Source organism: Eptesicus fuscus, chromosome 21 (genome assembly GCF_027574615.1).
Source record: "Eptesicus fuscus isolate TK198812 chromosome 21, DD_ASM_mEF_20220401, whole genome shotgun sequence".
Classification (NCBI taxonomy): Eukaryota; Metazoa; Chordata; class Mammalia; order Chiroptera; family Vespertilionidae; genus Eptesicus; species Eptesicus fuscus.
Genome location: NC_072493.1, coordinates 8,885,963 through 8,908,778, shown reverse-complemented (window position 1 = coordinate 8,908,778; position 22,816 = coordinate 8,885,963). Strand labels below are relative to the sequence as shown.

At 43.9% G+C, this 22,816-nt stretch overlaps 1 pseudogene; it reads left to right on the top strand.

Moving 5' to 3' along the window:
* The first annotated feature begins 12,956 nt into the window (after positions 1-12,956).
* On the top strand, positions 12,957-14,065 carry LOC103284644 (glyceraldehyde-3-phosphate dehydrogenase-like; annotated as a pseudogene).
* The last annotated feature ends 8,751 nt before the right edge of the window (positions 14,066-22,816 follow it).

The following is a 22,816-nucleotide window of genomic DNA, read 5'->3' as shown; positions in this document are numbered from 1 at the left end:
AGCATTTTTTACTGCTTAAAGTGTCCTCATTGACCCGGTTGGTAAGAAAGACAGAGGCCAGATATTTTTATTTTGCATATATAAAATATTTCAACTCCAGTGAGAAGTTCCAGACTTGTCCAAGGTTGTATAAGAGAGATCTCATCTACCTTGGCTGATGTGCTGATCTCATAACTTAGTCTTATTTTCCATGCATATGGCGCTCCACATCTTTGAAAGCTCTTTTAGCCACAGACATAACAATAATCCAATGAGATATACAGACATACCTCATTTTATTGCACTTCATTGCATGTCACAAATACTGTGATTTTTTTTTATTGTTGTTAATCCTCACCCAAGAATATTTTTCCCATCAATTTTTAGAGATAGCGGAAAGGAGGGAGGGAGGGGGAGAGAGGAAGACAGAGAGAAAGAGAAACGTCTATGTGAGACATGTGAATTGTTTGTGTCCTTCCTCCCTACCCCCCCCCCCGACCCCCCGTACATGCCTCTACCCTGGGATCTGAGCAGGGATTCAACCTGCAATCTAGGTATGTGCTCTTGACCTGGAATCAAACCTGTGATCCTTCAGTGCGTGGGCCAATGCTCTAACCACTTAGTAACACCAGCCAGGGACAGATACTGCATTTTTCAAAAATTGAAGGCAAGACCTCCACCAGTAAAAAGATTACAGCTTGCTCTATTGTGAGACCCGCTTGATTGCTGTGATCTGGAACAGAACCACTGTATAGGTACGACTGTATAGGACAGTGGTGGTCCACACCCCCATTTTTTTTAGAATAAGCAAACTAAACTTTGATTAATTGATTTAGTGGTGAAAATAGCCTTGCCAGAACCAGTACTCAGGTCTTTTGGGTTCCAAGTCCCAGAATGTTCAATTATCACACTACCCTTCACCTCAGTTAGGGAAAACCTGAGGCTCCCTGCACCTCTGGTCTGCCACCCCCAGCACCTGCACAGCGAAGCCGCAGGAAGTACTGAGACCTGAGTTCCGAAGCAGGATCTGAACAAGTTAGATGCTTCAGGGGACTGGCTACAAAATACACATCAAAACAGCCCTGCTGGCATTCTGGGCTCTTTCAGACCCTCTTCGGGATGGAGCCATGTGGATGGAGGAGCTCCTGGCAGGAGCTGGCATTTTCTCTGGGTGATTGATTCCCAGGTGAATCTTTGTCAGCCGCCCTCCCTTTATGTTACCACTGACCTCCCAGTTTAGCCGTCCCGGTGACCTGATACCCACTCCTGTGGCCCTGGGATAACGGCCCTGCTTTGGAGGTGTATACAGAAAAAACTGTTCTTACCTTGTTAATGGCTTAAGCTTCCCCACTGCTCTAGAGGCTCACTGTTAGCCGAGCCCCGCAGCTTTTCTCCTCTGACTCACTCTCTTCTCTGACTCACTCTCCTCTCCGCTTCCTCCTCCTCCTCCTTGCATTTTGCATACCCATCCCTTCTCAAAGGAAATTCCACTGCCCTCTCCCTTCTGCCAAAGAAATGACCCACCTTCCAGGCGGGGGTGAGAAAGCCTTCACTCCCAGAGAGCCTTCTGAGGCTCGAGGGGTGGGGAGACTGAGGTGGCTGGAGAGGGTCCTGGAATGTTCACTCCTTTAAGCAGCTGAAAGGTTAACGCCCTTAGGGCAGAGTGAAAACCAGAGGGGGACCCTGGAAAACTGGGAGCTGAGGTTGATAAGCAAATCATCCGATAGTTACAACCAAAATGCCACAGACTATGAAACCTGTCTTCTACCTTAACCTTATCTTTTGCAAAAACAAAGGGTGGGGGGTGATGAGAAAGCGATGTCTGGATTGCATCTGACTGCTCACTCCACGTTAGTAAGGGGGTTAACTTTTTCTTTTCTTTATTATTATTATTATTTTTTTTACTTCTGTATCATATTCAACATCTCTGTCCTTCTTGCAGGAAGTAATAACTAGTGTGTTACCTAAATGTAAAATCTGCATGTATGGGAGGACATAGAAGCATTGGCATTTAGTCGGGGTGTAGGGAAAAAGTTTTGTCCCTCAAGAAGAAAAAAGAAATAAATTAACATCAAAGAATATAGCTTCTTTCTAGCTGCATGTCCTTGGGCAAATTGCACAGCTACTCTGAGCTGTTTTACATGATTGCTGTGAGTGTAAAACAATAGATGAGAAAACTCTACAACATGTGCACAAATACATGTAAATTGTGGTGGAGTGTATAAAAGTTACTGACTTTGGACTCAGACATCTGGGCAAGTCATTCCACTTCTTTCAAGCCCTGGCATATCACTAAAATAAGGTGTAAAATATCAGTGTGAAATATATATTCACCTTACAAAATTTTTGTGAGCAATTATGATTGGATTAATGCATGTAATGTTCCAATGTGATATTATGACAATAATGAGTTAAAAAGTGATAGTTATTATTGAATCAAACAATACCGCTTTCTTCTTACACAGCTGCTGGCTCATTTTCCAGGCCTTGAAACAGAGGGCAGGCAGAGTTGTCTGAGTTCTGGGGTAATCTAGGAAGTGTCTTTACTGGTTTTCATCAGCTGAGCTCCCGAAGGCCTTATCGCTGGCACAGATGACCAGCCCTGTGGTGGTTCCTTGTTTTGATTTCAATTGTGTGGCCCTTCCTCCCTCCCTATTTCTCTCCGGCGGGAGGAGAGAAATGTCTCTTCCTTTGTACTATGTGCAGGGATATAACTTAAAGAGCCAGAACTGGGCAGTTGGTGGTTTTGCTTGTATTCTTATTTTCAAAGTAATACTTGCTGATTATTAAAAATTTTGAAAAAATACAAAATATATAAGGAAGACAATATAAATTCCTTTATATTTTGCTAACCAGAGAAAGCAATTATTGATCCACCCTCCCACACACACCCTCTCCCCCACTCCACGAATGCAGAAATCTGTGTACTTGAGATCACACTGGAAAATATAGGCTTGTACTTGTTTTCCCTTGGTCTTTATTTTAAAACATTTACATTATGAAAGTAAGGCGTAAAGGTACAATTTAACTAATATAAAGGCACTACCACTTTTTAAAAAAACTTTTTTTTGTTTTTGTTAAAATTCACCCGAGGATATTTTTTCCATTGATTTTTAGAGAGAGTGGAAAGGAGGGAGGAAGAGAGAGAGACACTTGGACTGGTTGTCACAGGGGTTGGGGGACGGGGGATTCAAACTCCTGTCCAGGTATGTGCCCTTGACCAGGAATCTGCCCGTGACTCTTTGATATGCAGGCCAACACTCCAACCACTGAGCAATGCCAGCCGCCAGCCGTGGCAATTCCTAGTTTTTCTTTATAGTTTATCACCTTAAGCAATACAATTAAAATTTCCCCAGTTTGACCTTTATTACATAGAATCATGCCCCATATATTCTTTTGTGCTTTGCTTTTTAAAATTTCACATTATCCTTAGAAGATTCATCATATTATTACATAGTTATAGTTTTTTTTTTTGTTTTTATTACTGTACTAGAGGCCAGGGGCACAAAATTCATGCACGGATAGGGTCCCTAGGCCTGGCTGGCGAGCAGGACCAATTGGGGCTTTCCGGCTGCTGGCCGGTGCCTCCCTTCCCCAGCTGCTGGCCACTGGCTGGGGCCTTCCTTCATTCTGAGCTGCCTCCTGGTGGTCAGTGCCCGTCATAGTGAGCAATGGTACTCCCAGTCTCCTGGTCGAACTCCCATGGGGACATTTTGCATATTAGCCTTTTATATATGCAAAATATAAAAGAGCGTAGGCCTGCACGCTTTTCAATCCGGGACCCCTTGGGGGATGTCCAGTTGCTGGTTTAGGCCTGATCCTGCAGGGATCGAGTCTAAACTGGCAGTCGGACATCCCTCTCACAATCTGGGACTGCTGGTTCCTAACCCCTCTGCCTGCCTGCCTGATTGCCCTAACTGCTCCCCTGCTGGCCTGATCGCCCCTAACCACTCTGCCTCTGCCCCCGCTCCCGGAACCCAGGCTTCCCTCCTCAGGCCGGCCTCAGGCACCCAGGACCCAGGCTTCCCTCCCTCTGGCCAGCCGCAGGCACCTGGGACCCGGCTGGTTTTGCCCGGGCCAGCCGCAGCCACAGGCGCCCAGGACCTCGGGCGACTTCGCCCGGGCCCGGCTTTGTCAGGAAGGACGTCCGGAAGATATCCAGTCTAATTAGCATATTACCCTTTTATTAATATAGATAATATTCCCTGTGTGAATATACCACGATTTGTCCATGATGTTGTTAATGGACAGACGTTTGAATTGTTTTTGGTTAAGAGCTATGACTACACATTCTAGACATGTCTCCTGACATGTTTCCATAGGGACATGGGAGGGGGGTTGGCTTTGATTTTTTTCAGTTCACACTGTATCATAATCATGTACCCATCTCAACAAATATTTATGGAAAACATTACTTTGAAAGGATTTACTATATGCCAGTATTCTAGTGCTCTATTATTAGACATTTAGATTGTTTCTAATTTTCCCCTATTACATAGAAGTCTGTGAGGAATACAGTGATCTCAATAATTAACGAAGCAACTAGCACAATCCTCAGTACAAGTAACTGCCCCATCTCTTACCTTCCATGTAATACCACAGATCGTAGCCCCTTTAGTCTGTGATTTATAAATCAGGTAGAACTATTGGAAAGGTTGGGCTGGAAGCAGCCATTAGAAATAGGAGATCATAGTAATTAAAAATCCAGGGCATCCAAAACAAAGGGTATTCCCAGTAAGTCAGTATGGAGCATGAAGACCGTGAAAGAAGACAATTACGGCTGCTGTTTGTTCAGACTTGCTACAAGCGAGGTACTGCACTTCACACGTAGTTGGATATCGTAGTCAGTCTTTCCCATGACCTTACGGTATATGGTCCACATTTTCCACATGATAGAATGGAGGCTTAGAGATGCTAAATAATATATCCAGTTTTATGGCATACGGTGTAAAGTCTAGACTGAACCCCAGGTGTGGGATCAAAGTCCAGGCCTATTCATCAAGCAGTGCTATTTCCCTACATTATCATGGAGCAGGGCTATTGAGTATATTCCCTTTTATTGTGCTACTGAGAACTGTCAACATGCAGGGCAGAACTCTTTCTAATTATAGGAATAGAAATTTAACATTCATAAAGAGCAAAGAATTGCCAAAATGCCCTGTCCCACCATGTAATCCCTAGCCCTTGCTGACCTCACGGGGGTGTCTACTAACCTCCGTAAAAGTAAAAGAGAGAAACAGCATCTTTGTAATTGCTGATGAATACTGATAGTTTTTTTCTTTTTCTAAATCTCACCTGAGGACATTTTTCCATTGATTTTTAGAGAGAGTGGAAGGGAGGGAGGAAAGGGGAGAGAGAGAGAGAGAGAGAGAGAGAGAGAGAGAGAGAGACAGAGAGACAGAGAGACAGAGAGACAGAGAGAGACAGAGAGACATCGATGTAAGAGAAAAACATCAGTTGGTTGCCTCCCGCACATGCCCTGACTGGGGCCAGGGATTGAACCTGCAACACAGAAATGTGAACCTTTGGTGTGCGGGCCAACACTCTAGAGAAACACCAGCCAGTGCTTTTCTGGTAATTTTAATCCAGACCTTTCTAATGTTCTCTTCATGCTTTTTTGAAGCCTGCCCGAATCTGAGGTCACTCAAGCATAGCATAATCCCTAAATAATTCATTCCATCTTTTCCTTGATAGGAATTCATGCTGATAGAATGCCAAGCAGCCAAAGAAAAGCATCTTCTGGTCACTACTAGGTGGTAGTCAGCAGGTTTAGATATTGGGCTCCCAAGGATCTACAGTATTCCATAGCACCGGGAAGAAATTTGAATGCCAGTGTCTGATATCCAAGCTTTCTCATGGAAGTTTCACAGAGAAAACACCATTTCTCTAAGGCAGCATTGTCCACCGGAACTTTCTGTAATGGGGAAATGTTATGTATTGCACTGTCTAATTCAGTAGCCACTGCCCCATGTGGTCATTGAACACTTGAAATGTGGCTAATGCCGCCATATTGGAAAGTACACTTAAGGTTGCACAGATCCAATCTCTCTATTTTTGAGTCTCAGAAAATCTGATAAAAGGTGAAGACCTTCTCTCCAGAAAAATGCATATTTGCTCATCATACAAACACAAAATCATGCCCAGTTTCAAGGGGTTCTAAGTTAAGAATACCTACAAAAGGTTGCATGTATTTCATGTGCTGTTCAGCTCCCTCCTTTGGCCTTGGATCCTTACCATCTAAGTCTGGGCGAAGGGACCCTGGGTCAGCCACTGAGCCAGAGCCTGATTTTCTCAGGGAGCAAGGAGGACCTTTCTGCTGGTTACACTACCCACTTCTGTGGGAGGCATGTGCGGGAGACTGCCTTTGCCCAGACCTTAGCTCCTTGTGTACTAGGATCAGAGTTCCTTCATTTGCTATATTTGGCTACGTGTCTTTCCTGTCCCCCGTGACACTAAAAGAGTAGTCGGGCTTTCCTTGAGTTCTTTTCATGTGGCACTCCAGCATTCCTCACTTTACTCAGTATGCACCGGCCTGTGGTGTGGATGTCCAGGCTGAAACCTGAGTGGCATTGCACCCTCTACATTGGACACTGGCCCTGTGCTGGTCGGGGTGTGTACAGTAAGTTGCTGGGTTTTAAGAATGGATTCTGGAGGACTGGAACTTTCTACTTTGACTAAGCATATGCAGGCTGTAGAGGTTGGGCCTCTGCATTCTAGGGAACTAATACCTTCTGAAGGAATGTGTCAGGAAGGCAATCTTGGTTGCAGTAAATCCTATTATCAAATGGACAATTGCCTTCAGTAGAACCTGCTTCCTTGAGTTGGGCCTTGGGGGTGGACACCTATAGAGAGATCCCCTGGCAATAGGGTGGCCCTTATCTCTGTATCAGAAGTATTTGTTTCAACAGTGAGAGAGTAAGTTGGATTAAGGTAGGTCAGGATTAGGGAAAAGGTGAACACAGTTTTTTAAGTTTCTTGGTTCTTGCTTTCTTGAGGCCCCTTAACAGGGCAGAGAGGGTGAGAAAAAAAATGGGGAATAAAGACCAGGAGTTTCTTATAAAGTCCAATCTTCTATGTCTTTGATGGTTCAGGAACTTGATATTTCCTTACCTGGAATAAGGCCAGGATGTGACCTAAGAACTCTACATCCAAGCTTTCAAAAACTTCCAAAGACTAGAGGTGATCCATGATGCAATTTGGGGAGGATAAAGGGTGTCTTTTGGTGGACTATAAATCTGTGTGTCACATTGATCCCCAAGGTCTGTCTATTCTACTCCTAAATGTCTAATTTGCTCCCCTTCTCTTTATGACCACAGCCATTGTCTTTGCTCAAGCTCTCAATTTTTCCTTGCTTGAATTTCTGTCAACTCAACTATTCCCTCTAGCTCCAGTCCTGCCCCCTCCAGTCTGCTCCACCTGTAGCTAGAGTGATCTTTCATTGTGTGGATCTGATTCCTATTACTTCTCTAATGAAAACTCTGCAATGGAGCTCATTCTAGACAAGCTCATCCTTGGCATGTCATTTAAGAGCTGGTGTCTCTCTACTCTCTATCATAATCTCCTTCATGCAATAAATACCAAAAATATTACATATCAGGGTCTGCTCTAGGCCCTGAAAATTGCAGTGAACAAAAACAGAATTCTGTGCCTTCCTCTGGCCAGTATGGCTCAATTAGTTGGAGCATCATCCTTTATAGTGAAAGGTCATTGGCGATTCCTGGTCAGGGCACATACCCAGGTTGTGAGTTCGATCCCTGGTCGGGGTGTGTACTGGAGGCAACTGATTGAGTTTCTCTCACACATCGATATTTTTCTCTCTCTAAAATCAATGAAAACATACCCCAGGGTGAGGATTAAAAAAAATTTCTCTGCCTTTATGGAACTTGCATTCTATTGGGTAGGGGACAAACACATCAATAAAATGTGTAGCATATTAGCTTGTGGTAAGTGCAATGAAGAAAAATAAGGAAAGAAGAAAATAGAGATTGTGACGGGGGGTAGGTTTTCCCCATTTTAAATAGAGGAGTCAGGGGAGGTAACATTTTTGGGAGGACCTGAAGGAAGTGAGGAGAACAAAAAAGGAAATATCTGAGGAAAGAGCATTCCAGGCAAGGCAACAACGGATGCAGAGGTGATAAGGCAGGCATCACAAGGAAAACAGTGTGCGTGGCTGGTCAGAGTTAAGGGGGCAGGAGGATAGGAAGTTGAGAGGTAATGATGGGCAGGGTGGGACAAATTGTGTAGGATGCAGTAGTCCTTATTAGTAGGAATTGGACTCATATTTAGAGTGAAATGAGAAGCTACTGGAAGGTATTTGTTTAGGAATGACTATGTTCTAATGAAATCACTTTGGATATAGTGAGGACAATAAACCATAAGAGAGGGTCACAGACAGAAGCTGGAAGATTAGCTAGGAGGCTAGGCAAGAGACCAGTGGCTTGGATTAGGGTAGTAGAAGTTTAGGTAGTGGATTCTGAAATATATTAAAACCTATTTTAAAAAGGTAGAGTCAAATAATTAACCAATGGATCAGTTATAGGGAGGAGAATAAGAGAGGAGTCAAGGCTGACTCAAGGATGTGGTTGCCATTTTCAAAAATGGGAAGAAATGGGTTTGAGCTTGAAAATCGGGAGTTTAATTTTGGATGTATTAAGTTCAAGATGGCTGTTAGATATCTAAATGGAATATTGAGGAGACAGTTGGATATACACTGAGTGGCCAGATTATTATGATCTCTGAATGCATAATAATCTGGCACTCAGTGGAGAAATATATATATTTATATTAGAGGTCCAGTGCATGAATTTGTGCATGGGTGGGGTCCGGCCAGCCTGGCCAGGGGGAGGGGACATAGGCAGTTGGCCGGCCTGCCTGATGGTCGAACTCCTGGTCGAGGGGACAATTTGCGTATTAGCCTTTTATTATATAGGAATATACACTGAGTGGCCAGATTATTATGCGTTCAGAGATCATAATAATCTGGCCACTCAGTGTATAAGTCTAGAGTTCAGAGCAAAGGTCCAGGTTGGGGATATACATTTAAGAGTCATCAACCTAGAATGGTATGTAGAGCAATGAAGCTGGATGAGAACACTCAAGAAGAATGAGAAGATAGAGAAGGGGACAGGGAAAACAAAGAATGAGTCATCAGCAAGTAAGAGGAAAATAGGTGAGTGTGGTGTTCTGGAAAGCAAGAAAATGTTTCGAGGAGAAAGAAATAATCAATTGTGTTAAAAGCTTCTGAAAGATTAAGAAGGATAAAGACTGTATATTGACCATTGGTTAAAGCAACATGGATATCATTAATGACATTGACAAGAGGATATTTTGTGGAGTCGTAAGCATGAAAATATGATGAGAGGAAAGGGATTGTAGATAGGGAAGATAGCCCATGCTCCAGTTTAAAGGGGAGGAGAAATGGGACAGTATTTGGAAGGGAAAGTAAAGTCAAGAGACAGTTTTTTAGATGGGAGAAATAACAGCTTGTTTATTTGCTGATGGAAGTGATCCAGGAGAGAGAGGAGAATGGTTATAGTGATGGAAAGGTGCACACAAGTGGAATAGTTGGCCAAAATTTGGAGCAATACAATTTCATCCTCATGCAGATAGGTGGGGGGATGATATTCTGGGACTTTGTGGATATTGTCCTGTTGTTTTTATTTTCTCAGAGAACTAGGATGGGGAAAGAGTTATGGAAAGTATAGAGAGAGGGGAGAAGATATGGAATAGCCATCTGAGACTGAGGATGGCGAAAGAGTTATGGAAAATTTGAAGAGAGAGGAGAAGGTATAAAATAGCCATTTATGAGGATGGTTTAGGGTAATGTAAGAAGGATTGATGAGTGACATCGATGGCCTTTTCAAAGTGAGTGCTCACAGTTAGTTTAGACGTGCGAGTTCTCCAGCCATGTCCAGTGGCTGCACTGTGCTGGCATTGGTGGGGAGTTGGATTTAGTCAAGGCTTGTGTTCTGTCAGGAAAGTGCACTGAAGTAAGAGAGGGGAAAGGGAACCAAGGGTACATTCAAAGGAGTGATTATAATAATGGGCCATGGAATCTAAGGTGGATGAGAGGTGAAACAAGGGCATGAGAGGAATAACTGAGATAAGGAGGACATGCTTTTGAGAGGAAAAGAGGTCATTTAGAACTTAGCATGTTGGGAGGACCATCAGTAATAATAATGAGAACAGGTAGGAGCAAGGTTAGAGAGAGATAGTGGCCATATGACTTTGATGAGGTTAGCATAATCTCCTTAACATCAGAATCAAAGCTGGGGAGTTTTAGGAAGGAGGGAGGCAGAGTGGTCTGGAAATAGCAATGAGGAACAAGGAGGACACCTACTCTTCTGTGGGATGTGGGAGAAAAACAGCCAACTCTTTCGAGGGCTGCAGAGGAAGCAGTGTCCTCAAAGGAGTCCTAGGGCCGAGACCGGTTTGGCTCAGTGGATAGAGCGTCGGCCTGCGGACTTGGGGGTCCCGGGTTCGATTCCGGTCAAGGGCATGTACCTTGGTTGCGGGCGCATCCCCAGTGGGGGGTGTGCAAGAGGCAGCTGATCGATGTTTCTAGCTCTCTATCCCTCTCTCTTCCTCTCTGTAAAAAAATCAATAAAATATATTTAAAAAAAAAAAAAAGGAGTCCTAGGTTTCTCTTAGAGCAGGAAGGTGAAGAAAAAAATTCAGACTTTATAAAAAGAGAGATTTTGTTGATACTGATCATGAATTCTTGGGGGTTTCAGGAGGTGGAGGTAGGAAATGGGGTCAGAAAAAGGATGTACAGGGCCCTTTGGGATGAAATGCAAGAGATAAGGAACTGACCTAGGATCCTGGGCTACTTATTTGACTCACATAAATCAGGATAAAGGGAATAATGATAATGATAATGGTGATTTCAAAGTAGATGTTGGTGGCTAAACTGTGAATACCTGGGGTTGTGAAGGATTTGCCAGGAAAGTCTAAGGTGCGCCGTCTTTACTCATAGCAGTGACGATGTGGAGGCCAGGGGAGGTGTGCTGTCTTATCCAGAGCCCCTGAAATTCTAGACTTTGAGAAACCATCCTGGGATAAATAGTATCACCACTTCTGCTAAGGATATAAAGCCTTTGGAATCAGCTTGGCTAAAGAAACAGGAGTTTTGATTAAAGGAAGAAGAGTGAAATGGTGGAGCCTGAAACACTGAAGGGCAGGGTGGTTCTGCAGAGGATTTTACAGGGGTTCCTGGATGCTGACCCAGATGACAAGAAGGCTAGAGGTACTCCATTGGAGTTGTTGCAGTGACTCAAGGATGCTGTTAGATGCCATCTTTCTGTAGAACTTCAATCTACTATCTATTGCCTCATGGTTAGAAGAAGGCTGCTGCATATCTAGGACTCACATCCAAATTCCAGATAGGAAATGGGGGAAAAGTTTATAGGTGAAGGGTATGTACATCGTATGAAGCAAAGATGCAGGAATACTTATAATCTTCTAAGTTATCTGAGAAAAGCACCTCCCCTCCTTCATGATTTAGCTAACTACCATCCTCTCTTTCAAGGTTCAGCTTAAGTCAGTGTACGTTAGGCTGAGTTAGGTGCTCCAGGTCTGAGTATTTACAGCCTGTGATAGAGTGCACTGACCTCCCCAATTCTCCTGTCTTTGTGTTCATGCCCTGTGCCATGAGTCTGATTCTGGTCTTAGCCATGAAACGCGCTTTGACCAATAGGACATGTTTAAGCAGAGGCATAAAAACCCCTTGTGCTGTTAGGTGTGCTCTTCCTCTTGTGTCTGAGCCACTGCCATGGGGGTGAGAGACACATAACGCAGAGTTGAATCATCATATTGGGGCTATCCTAGATCAGCCCCGCCACCTCCCAAAAAAAAGGCACCCAACCCAAATCAGCAGAACTGTCTAGGCAACCACCCGATACTGAGAAATTAACAGCTATTGTATAACACTGAAGTTATGTGGTTGGTTGTTACTCAGCATTACTGTGGCATTAGATAATTAATAGAGTCCCTCGGGCATAGCTCTGTCACAAGTGTTAGCCCTGTCTCTCCAACTAATGGTGGGGAGTCCCTTTAGGAAGGGCCTTTTTTTCACAGGAGGATGCTAAGTGAAAGCTTGTGAAAGGAATGAATGAATGAACCTTTGTTCAGTCTTTAAGAAGGAACTTTAATGCTTTGCTCACAGCAGGTGCAGAGTTCCTCATAACCAAACAGTGTAATCAAATGAACCCACCCACAGAAAACCTGGTTCAACAAGATATGTGAAGCTACAATATAAATAAATTCTCATCACAGATTAAGGTGCTTTTCTTCCTCAAGTACAATGGTCATTTCTTAAACATAGGGTACTCTATTTTATATTCTATTAATACTGTATAGATTAGTTCACGGGTAATCTAAATCCTATAAGTACACTTTAAGGGGTAGAGTGTAAATAAGTGGATATGACTCAGTCTAGATATCCTTACTATTATCTTCAGTACACAATACCAAACCATTATTGATATTTCCTAATAAAGTCAAGAAACTTGAATTGCTTTTAAAAATGATATTATTTATATTAACATAAAAAATAAAAAGAGAATTTTTACTAGGATTCTGCAGAGGAAAATATATCTAGTAGCCTAGCCATGTATGGGTGGGATGGTCAGAACATCATTCTTTTTATTTTATTTTATTTATTTTATTTTTAAATATATTTCTTTATTGATTTCAGAGAGGAAGGGAGAGGGAGAGATAGAAACATCAATGATGAGAGAGAATCATTGATTGGCTGCCTCCCGCACGCCCCCACTGGGAATAGAGCCCACAACCCAGGCATGTGCCCTTGGCCGGAATCGAACCTGGGATCCTTCAGTCCACAGGCTGACGCTCTATCCACTGAGCCAAACGAGCTAGGGCGAGAACATCATTCTTATAAAAGGTCAGCAATTGGTTCTCTGCTTCTCCTGTTCATCAGCCGCATCTTTGCACAGTGCCAGCTGTAAACCTCAGACACGATGGTGAAAATCAGAGTGAACGGATTTGGTCATATTGGGTGCCTAGTCACCAGGGCTGCTTTTAACTCTGGCAAAGTGGATATTGTCACCATCAGTGACCCCTTCATTAACCTCAAACACATGGTCTACATCAGGCGTCCTCAAACTACGGCCCGCGGGCCACATGCGGGTGTTTTTGCTGTTTGTTTTTTACCTCAAAATAAGGTATGTGCAGTGTGCATAGGAATTTGTTCATAGTTTTTTTAAAACTATAGTCTGGCCCTCCAATGTCTGAGGGACAGTGAACTGGCCCCCTGTTTAAAAAGTTTGAGGACCCCTGGTCTACATGTTCCAGTATGATTCTACCCATGGCAAGTTCAAAGGTACAGTCAAGGCTGAGAACGGGAAGCTTGTCATCAATGGAAAGTCCATCTCTATCTTCCAGGAGCGAGATCCCACCAGCATCAAATGGGTGATGGTGGTACTGAGTATGTTGTGGAGTCCACCGGTGTCTTCACTGTCACAGAGAAGGCTGGGGCTCACTTGAAGGATGGAGCCAAGAGTGTCATCATCTCTGCCCCTTCTTCGGATGCCCCATGTTTGTGATGGGTGTGAACCATGACAAGTATGACAACTCCCTCAAGATTGTCAGCACTGCCTCCTGCACCACCAACTGCTTGCCCCCCCCACCCCCCGGCCAAGATCATCCATGACAACTTTGGCATCATGGAGGGACTCATGGCCACAGTCCATGCCGCCGCTGCCACCCAGAAGTTTGTGGATGGGCCATGTGGCGTGATGGCCGAAGGGCTGCCCAGAGCATCACCCCTGCTTCTCCTGGCGCTGTCAAGGCTGTGAGCAAGATTATCCCTGAGGTGAATGGGAAGCTCATTGGGATGGCCTTTGTTGTCCCCATCCCCACCGTGGATCTGATCTGCCACCTGGAGAAAGCTGCCAAATACGATGACATCAAGAAGCAGGCAACAGATGGTCCCCTTAAGGGCATTCTGGGCTATACTGAGGATCAAGATGTCTCCTGCGACTTTAACAGTGACACAGTGGATCCGTCTTCAATGCTGGAGCTGGTATTGCCCTCAAGGACCACTTGTCAAACTCATTTCCTGGTATGACAGTGAATTTGGCTACAGCAACAGGGTGGTGGACCTTATGGTCCACATGGCCTCCAAGGAGTAAGATCCCCCTGGGCCACCAAGCCCCATCAAGAGGAAGAGAGACCCTCAGCTGCTGGAGAGTCCATGCCTCACATCGGACCTTCAACACTGAGAATCTCCTGACCTCCACGGTTTCCATCCCAGACCCCCTGAGGAAGGGGAGGGGCTTGGGGAGCCCTACCTTGTCATGCACCATCAATAAAGTTCACTGGACCCCCCCCCCAAAAAAAAAAAAAGGTCATTGATCACATGTATAGCATGTTTTGGGGATACTGAGCAAATTAATTTTGCTAAAGAAGAGGGTTTCTGCAGAGAAATAGTAAAAAAGGCTGGGAGTAACTAATATGTTATGTGCCAATTACATCTAAATTTTCTTAAAAGGCAGGGTATGGCAGGGAATTATGAAGCCAAATACATGGAAATCTGAATATAAGATCAGGGGCATTTTAAAATTATATTTTACTCAGCAGGAATGTTATAACTTTTGATCAAGGGAATGACAGTATGGTATGGGAAGGTTTTTTGCAGAAACATGCTTAATAGTCATATTAAATAATTTAATACCAAAATACTATTATGCAGATACTATTCCCATTTATTTCTAAATCACATGTCTCATTAAAGTCTGGATTTATGCTGGATACAAATGACCAAGGAATTATTTTGAGTTCATAGGTTTGCTCTTCTCTTCCTGTTAGTCATTTAGCATATTGTCCATTCATTGGGAGTCCATGAATTATCCCCCACCCCCTCCACATCCTGCTGGTCCAGTTCTGTGAAAAACTAATTATAGCCAGGGGTGAAGGTCAAGAGTAAGAATGAATGAGACTCCATGTAGCCAAAACCAGAATCAACATTGGGATAAACTGTTCTAAGTGCCTTTTCCAAGAGCACATCTCGCCTGAGTTGTGGTAGCATTTACCTTCTGGGTGTGAAGGTGTCATTTTGCCCTTGAAAGGTGTTTCATAACCCATTAATTTTATTTGCCACATGGGTGTCACTATTTGTTCTTATTCGAGTTGAACTTAGATCAGGAAGTATAAATATCCAAAATTTTATGTCCTGTTAGTGATAGAAAAATGTCTTTTCACACTCCATTCCTCTATACCTGTTTTCTCTAGAATGTTCTCCTCTCCACCTTACCCCATTCCACCTTACAAACTTCTATTCAGCCTTCTAAACCTTATTCAAACATGCCCACATAAACAAAAACTCTTTAAGACCAAATAGCTTAAGAATAAATGTATTGATAATTTTTAAGTTTCTTCCCAGCTCCAAAATGTAAGGGTTCTCTGCTTGGAAAGCAGTTTAGATCATATATAACTTTTGGAGGTCAGAGGCTCAGCGGTGAACATCGACCCATGAACTAGGAGGTCACAGTTCCATTCCCAGTCTGGGCACATGCCCTGGTTGTGGGCTCGATCCCCAGTGGGGGGCCTGCAGAAGGCAGCCAATCAATGATTCTCTCTCATCATTGATGTTCCTATCTCTCTTTCTCCCTCTCCTTTCCTCTCTTTGAAATCAATAAAAAATATTTTAAAAAAAGAATAATTAAAAAAAAATCTGGACATACTATAAACTTGGATATACTGGATGTTGTATATACTATACATACTGGATAAACTTTATATTTTCTGTTCATTTGCTGGTGTTTAAATTTGCTGGTGATTTCTTCATGCTCTTGCATTGGTTTCCTGGTATTTTCCCGGTCTGATGCATTTGGAGAAAGGAGGTCAGTGTAGGTGCTATTCTGACCCAGGTCACTTACTTGCTGTCAGATCTTTGGCAAGTCTTGCCCTAGGTCTCCATGACCCACAGCTGTCGCAGAAGAGTAACACTTGCCTTTGTGGGTCAGTGAGGAGGGAAACACAAGACCCAGACAACAAAGCCTTTTAAAAAGTTAAAAGTCCTACTTGGGGCCCGGGCTAGTGTGGGTCAGTTGGTTGGAGCATCGTCAACTTCTTTTTATTTATATTACATTCAAGCTACCCGTAGGCACGGCCACACTTGAGACCTTAGATTCACACCCAGTCCTTTGTAGTAAAGAAGACTGTTGGTGCCTGGCCGGCATGGTTCAGGGGTTGAGCATCCACCCATGAACCAGGTCTCAGTTCGATTCCTGGTCAGTATACGTGCCTGGGGTTGTGGGCTCAATCCCCAGTGTGGGGTGTGCTGGAGGCAGCCAATTGATGATTGTCTCCCACCATTGATGTTTCTCTCTCTCTCTCTTCCTCTCTGAAATCAATAAAAATATATTTTTAAAAAAAAAAAAGACTGTTGGATTTTCATTGATAGATCTCTACCCCAGATGTCTGTAGGTTTATGTGGGGTTATTTGTTGCCTCTCAAGAAGGATCTTCCAGGCTTCCATGCAGAGATTATAAAGCCTGGTGGATAGTGTTTGAGAGCCAGGTGGGAGAATAGGGCTGGGCAGTGGTGAGGCACTGCGGTGCTTCTCTGTTCAGTATGCAGACTTTCATTCATCTTCTTGTTTTAAATCCACTGCTTTAATCTGGCCCTTTGCTATTTTCTCCCAGAGAATAAACCTCCTGTGTTACAGGGCTTGGGAGAAGTCTCTGGGCTGTGCTTGTGGGATGGGATCTGCAAGTCTAATTGCTCCTTATATCTCCCCCTTTGGCTGTCTCCACCTTGCAAAGTACTGTATCTGACGCCTAGTTCCTGAGCCTTTCCTGGAGGTCCCCCCAAAGTGAGTCCACGTACTTCCTGGTATTAGACATGAGTCCTAACCACCCTCCTCCCTACTCCATTCCCATGCAAGGCTTCCAGTTTTCCCTGGTTACCATAGTTCTACCCCTTCGCATCTTCCCAACCTGTATCGACATCTCTCATCCGTTTTCATCTTTCTCATGCTCTTATCCTTGTAGATTCTCATCCATTTTGTACTTTCAGTGTCATGTTCCAGAAATGCCTGTGTTCACTTCACCCGTATTTAATAAGCAGCTATTCTTTAAGCCCACCAGTGCCATGCAGTGTAATACTCTGCAGTTGTTAACAGCAACCTGTATGGACCTGTGCGTGGGCAATATAGAAAATTAAATGAAAAAAGAAAGCTGCAGGTTGGTATGCATGATACCATTTTCATAAAAATTTTACATATATAAACACACATATACATATGTTGTATATATAATATAAAATATATTCTCCTTAGCATTATCTGAGACAATATACTAGGTGTACTGATTAATAATAGCATATTTTGTAATCAAAGGAAACAATTTCAAGAGAAACATCAAAAGTGCTTTATTCAAAGTAATGTCCATCACTAGCTACACATTTTCCCCATCTTTCAGGTAGTTTGTGGATACTGTCCCAATAGAACTTTTCTTGTTTTGAGGCAAGCCATCCAGAGACCCAATTTTCCATTTCTTCGTACATTTTGAAGGGCTGCTCAGAACGTGCGTGTGCCATCGATCAGAACAAGTGGTAATCTGAAGGAGCAAGGTCTGGTGAATACAGCAGATGGGCTAATACTTCCCAGGCAAGATCTTTTAACGTGTCTTTAACTGGTTTTGAAGTGTGTGATGGTACGTTATCATGAAGCAAAATTACTTTGCCTCATTTCTGGCACATTCTGCTCATTTCACAATCAAAGCATGGTTCAAATTGACTTTTTGTTGTTGGTAACTATCAGTATTAACGGTTTCATCTGGTTTTAGAAGCTCATAATACATCACACCTTCCTGATCCTACCAAACGCAGAGCATTGTCTTTCCAAAGCGATTTGGCCTTGCAGTTGATGTTGGTGATTGACCTGGATCAACCCATGATTTTGTGCATTGGGGATTCTCAAAATAAATCCACTTTTCATTGCCAGTCACAATTCGATGCAAAAAAGACTTTCTTTCATGCCATTGAAGCAACATTTTACTGATAACTTTTCGGTTTTCCATTTGTCTTTCGTTCAGTTGATGTGGCACCCATTTTCCTTCCTTTAAGATCTTTCCCATTGCTTGTAAAACATCGGAAATTGCAAGTTGTTTTTGAGTTTGACACGCATCTTCATCCAATAATGCTTGTATTGTTGGCCTTCAAACTTTTTCAGTTGACCTGGACATTCTTTGTCTTTCACATAGAAATAATCACTTTTAAAGCGTTTAAACCAGCGTTCACAAGTATCTTGAGATGGAGCATGTTCACCACAAGCTTCCCAAAGTATTTAGCAGCACTTTTCTTCAAAATAATGAATTAAAACTTCCCGCAAATGCTCTTTCTTTGGCACGAAATTCAACATTTTTAAGCATAAAAATACCTTATGATGTTAACACCTTCAGAAAATTTGACATATGAAGTTTTGAAGCTTGTTGTCAATACAACAAAATAGCATACATATCAAATCGCATATATATCAACATATGTGTCACTCCATCTATTAAAAAAATCCACATTATTAACCGGTACATCTAGTAAATAAATATATCAGAATAAATATATTTTTAGAGCCAGTTGGATATACTCATTTGGCAAAAATATTTCAAAGTGTCTGATTTAAAGTCTAGTTAATCTGGTGAATGTAGAAATTTACTTTGGGGGCCATGGAGCCAGGAAATAGCATTCACATTGTGTTCTAAGTGAACAGTGCTCCCTGGAGTTGTGCAACTGTGGGGCCCTTCCTGGAGGTCCCCCAAAGAAGAACCTGACCTCTACAGAGTAGCAGCAGGGGTTCACTTGCAAAGGAGGTGCTTCTCCCACGTGCAACTCCTAGTGTTACCTTAAGCCAGTGGTCGATAAACTCATTAGTCAACAGAGCGGCAAACCACTGCCTTAAGCTGTCAGTTGGAGTGTAGGCCCAGCTGGCAACTTTGGAGGGGCAAGCCAGGCACGGGGGCTGGGCAGAGGATGTGGCCACATCTGGATCTAGGGGTGCCCCGTGGACTCCAAAGGGCTCCTCCAGATGTGTGGATTCTATGTCCAGCTTCTGGAGGAGGGCTGAGGGCTGTTGGCATCAGGCTTCCTGATGGCAGGTCCTGAAGCTCCATCTCCCACCTCACTACCAGAGACAGTCAGGGAGCTCTGGGGAGTCTCCTCCATTGGCCAAGATAGTGCGTGCGTGCGTGTGTGTGTGTGCGTGTGTGTGTGTGTGTGTGTGTGTGTGTTCTTACACTTAGCGGCCAAAAGCTAGAAAGATGAATGAACAGGGATCAAGGGCCCCCAAAAGCTGGCAAGATAATTGTATAGAAAAAAAAGCCTTCCCCTCCCTATCCCTGGCCGAGTAGCTCTGTTAATTAGAGCATTGTCCAGATACACCAATGAATGCATAAATAAGTGAAACAACACATTGATGTTTCTCTCCCTTCCTCTCTCTCAAATCAATCAATAAAAAATTTTAAATTAATTATTTTAAATTTTTAAATTAATTTATTTTTATTGATCAAGGTATTACATATGTGTCCTTATCTCCCCATAAAGAACCACAGGCTTGAGGAGGAAGGGGGATGGTATTTGAGACTGAGTCTACCATTCTCTCAGGTCCGTGGCACCTGAATTAACCTCTTTCATTTTGCACCAGCACCAGTCTCATTAGTTTGGCTTTCCTTGCAGCAGGCAGACAGACTGATTCCCGGCCAGAGCATGTGCCCAGGTTGCGGGCTTAATCCCCAGTCTGGGTGTGTGCAGGAGGCAGCCGATTGGTGTTTCTCTCTCACATTGATGTTTCTCTCTCACTCTCCTCTCTCCTCTCTTCCTCTCTCTCTAAAATCAATAACAATATATTAAAAATAAAAATCTGATGCTGAGGCCGAACCTTTAGTTAGAGAGTTGAGTCTTTAATAGGATTTCTTAACCATGGCCCTACTGACCTTTGAGACTAGACAATCCTTTGCCATGGGGGACTTTCCTCTGCATTGTGGGATTTTAGCACCATCCCTGGGCCCTACACACTAGATGCCAGTTGAATCCTCTCCCAATTGTAATAACCAAAAGACATTGCCAAATGTTTCCTGGTGGGAGGAGCAAATCGCCCAATTGAGAATCACTGCTGTAGGGGCCACGATCCAGGCATCATAGTTTAAAAATCTTCCCAGGTGATTCCAATGTGCAGTCAAGTTTGAGGATCAGTGCTCTGATGGAGTTTCCTTTGGGAAGTATATCCTGATGGAAAGTCCCGGGAATTTTAGAGTAGGTTTCTATAAACTGATTTACTATTAACTCAGCACGAATGGATCTATTTTGGGCCAGAAGAGCAGTTCCACTCATCCTATCTAGTAAGACTATTTCTTTCTATCAAGGGGACTTTGGAAAAAAAAGAGGCTCTGAACATCTCAAGAAGCTAGCAAAGCCAGCTGAGCTTGAAACACAGAGAACCTTTACTGCAAGCCAGTGAAAGAGATCCAAACTAATGAATGGTCTACCCCAGGGGTCCTCACACTTTTTAAATGGGCCAGTTCACTGTCCCTCAGACCGTTGGAGGGCCGGACTATAGTTTTTAAAAAAACTATGAACAAATTCCTATGCACACGGCACATATCTTATTTTGAAGTAAAAAAACACCCACATGTGGCCCGTGGGCCATAGTTTGAGGATGCCTGGTCTACCCAGTGGTTGGCAAACCGCGGCTCGCGAGCCACATGCGACTCTTTGGCCCCTTGAGTGTGGCTCTTCCACAAAATACCACGGCCTGGGCGAGTCTATTTTGAAGAAGTGGCATTAGAAGAAGTTTAAGTTTAAAAAATTTGGCTCTCAAAAGAAATTTCAATTGTTGTACTGTTGATATTTGGCTCTGTTGACTAATGAGTTTGCCAACCACTGGTCTAACCAAGCATGTCAAACTCGCGGCCAGTGGAGTTTAACATGCTTGGTAAGCAATACTTGAGGACCCACAAGGTGTACCTTATTGATGCCAAGATAATATTGACTGGAGATACCCTGTAGGCCAGGGTTTTGTGCTAGGGGATCTGTTTACACGCTATCAAAAAAAAATTTAAGTTATAAATAATATGTTAATAAATTAATCCTATATAATCAAAGGCTAATATGCAAATAGACCGAAGGGCAGAACGACCATTGACTATGACACACACTAACCACTAGGGGGCAGACACTTAATGCAGGAGCTGCCCCCTGGTGGTCAGTGTGCTCCCACAGGGGGCGTGCTGCTCAGCCAGAAGCCAGGCTCACATCTGGCCGCAGTGGTGGCAGCACTAAGAATATCCGACTGCTGGCTTAGGCCCACTCCCCACCAGTCGGACATCCCCGAGGGCTCCTGGACTGCGAGAGGGCACAGGTTGGGCTGAAGGAACCCCCCAAGTGCACGAATTTCGTGCACTGGGCATCTAGTATTAATAATAAATAGGTCTAGTTTAAGGAGTAACATGTCGATACTTCTGAAACATGTTTTAACCCTAACTCGTGTACAAAAACATTTATACATTTTGAGTATGCTCCTCAGTATCATTGTGGCAGAAACTAAAGTTGGGCTCTTTCTATACCCTTCCATCCTCTCTTCTAATAAGGAAACCAGAAAGCTAAATACTTGCCTTCCAGATTTCTCTGCTGGTGGGAGTAGCCATGTGACATAATTTTATTTTGGCCACTAAGAATGCAAGCTCTATGAAGACAGATTTTTTTTGGTCTATTTTGTTCTCTGCTGGTTAAAACTCACCAAATCTAACACTTTTTAAAATGTCCACTCCAGATGGGGGTAAAAGACAGATGTTGTTTAAGGGTATAAACTTGCAACCAATCCTATATAACAAAAGAGTAATATGCAAATTAACCATCACTCCACTACACCCACAAGCCATACCCACCAGCCAATCAGGAGTGAGTATGCAAATTAACTCAATCAAGATGGTTGCAGCCACAGAGAGCGCAGGAGGGAGGCTTGGGTTTCCCCGGCGATGGAGGAAGCCAAGCTTTCCGTACACCCTGGCCAGCCCAGGCCTCTGCTTAAGGCTACAAAGTTTCAATGATAGAAGATAAATAAATCCCAACAAAAATGGCGGCAACCACGGAGCTGGAGAGAGCAGGAGGCTAGGGTTGCTCCAGCGATGGAGGAAGCCAAGCTTCTGCAGCCCTGGCCTGCTTTGGCCTCTGCTTAAGGCTACAAAGTTTCAATTATAGAAGATAAATAAATCCCAACAGAAATGGCTGCCACCATGGAGCAAGCAGAAGGCTTGGCTCCCCTCCAGGCTACAAAGTTTCAATTGTAGAAGATAAATAAATCCCAGATACCAGGGCCTCTGCTTGGGTATCCGGGGGCCTGCAAACCGCCACAGGCCCCTCGTCCAGGTCGCCCCTCACCCCAAGGGAACCCCACCCTGATCTGGGACACCCTTCAGGGCAAACCAGCTGGCCCCCACCCATGAACCAGGCTTCTATCCTATCTAATAAAAGAGTAATATGCAGATTGACCATCACTCCAACACACAAGATGGCTTCCCCCATGTGGTCAAAGATCCTGCCCCCATGTGGACACAAGATGGCCACCACAAGATGGCCAGCAGGGGAGGGCAGTTGGGAGGGACCAGGCCTGCAAGGGAGGGCAGTTGTGGGCGATCAGGCCAGCAGGGGAGGGCAGTTGGGAGGGACCAGGCCTGCAAGGGAGGGCAGTTGTGGGCGATCAGGCCAGCAGGGGAGGGCAGTTGGGAGGGACCAGGCCTGCAAGGGAGGGCAGTTGGGGGCGATCAAGCCTGCAGGGCAGGGCAGTTATGGGTGACCAGGCCAGCAGAGGAGGGAAGTTGGGGGCAAA